Raw genomic sequence first — 550 nt, forward strand, 5'->3', positions numbered from 1 at the left:
CGCGACGTTCGGGCTAATCGAGCCCAGAATTTATATCCCTCGTTGTCGCGGACGTACTGTCCGACATTGCACCGCGTGCAGGATGCAAAGTTGGACTCTGCCCGTGTGCGCTGTCAGAACCAGCGAGACTTGGTGACTTTGGTGTCATTGACACAGGGCTCATTGAGCACGAAAGTCGTTTTGTTCCAACGAACCAAGTTGCAGTGTCTGGCAGACACGCATGCCTCATTGAGGCAATAATTGATTGGAACTGTAAATGCTCTCAATCTTAATGGAATAGAGTGCAACGGGGTTACACGTACGCTGGTAACAGGGGTATGTGTCACACTTGATGGGCATGGTGTGACTGCACACAAATAAAAATACGGTACGTGGCTGGGTAGCCAGTAGTTATGCATGTATTTATATTTGCGACATATATTTAGGAAAATCTATACATTGAAAATCAGGCGGCTTTGCCGCAAATAAAACAAATAAACAAATTACATTTCAAACAGAAGAGTTTATTAGCCTTGGGTTAAGGTTCTAACTATTCTTGGAGGTAGCGGAT

The sequence above is a fragment of the Plasmopara halstedii genome, assembly GCF_900000015.1.
Source record: "Plasmopara halstedii genome assembly, contig: Scaffold_194, whole genome shotgun sequence".
NCBI classification, from domain to species: Eukaryota; Oomycota; class Peronosporomycetes; order Peronosporales; family Peronosporaceae; genus Plasmopara; species Plasmopara halstedii.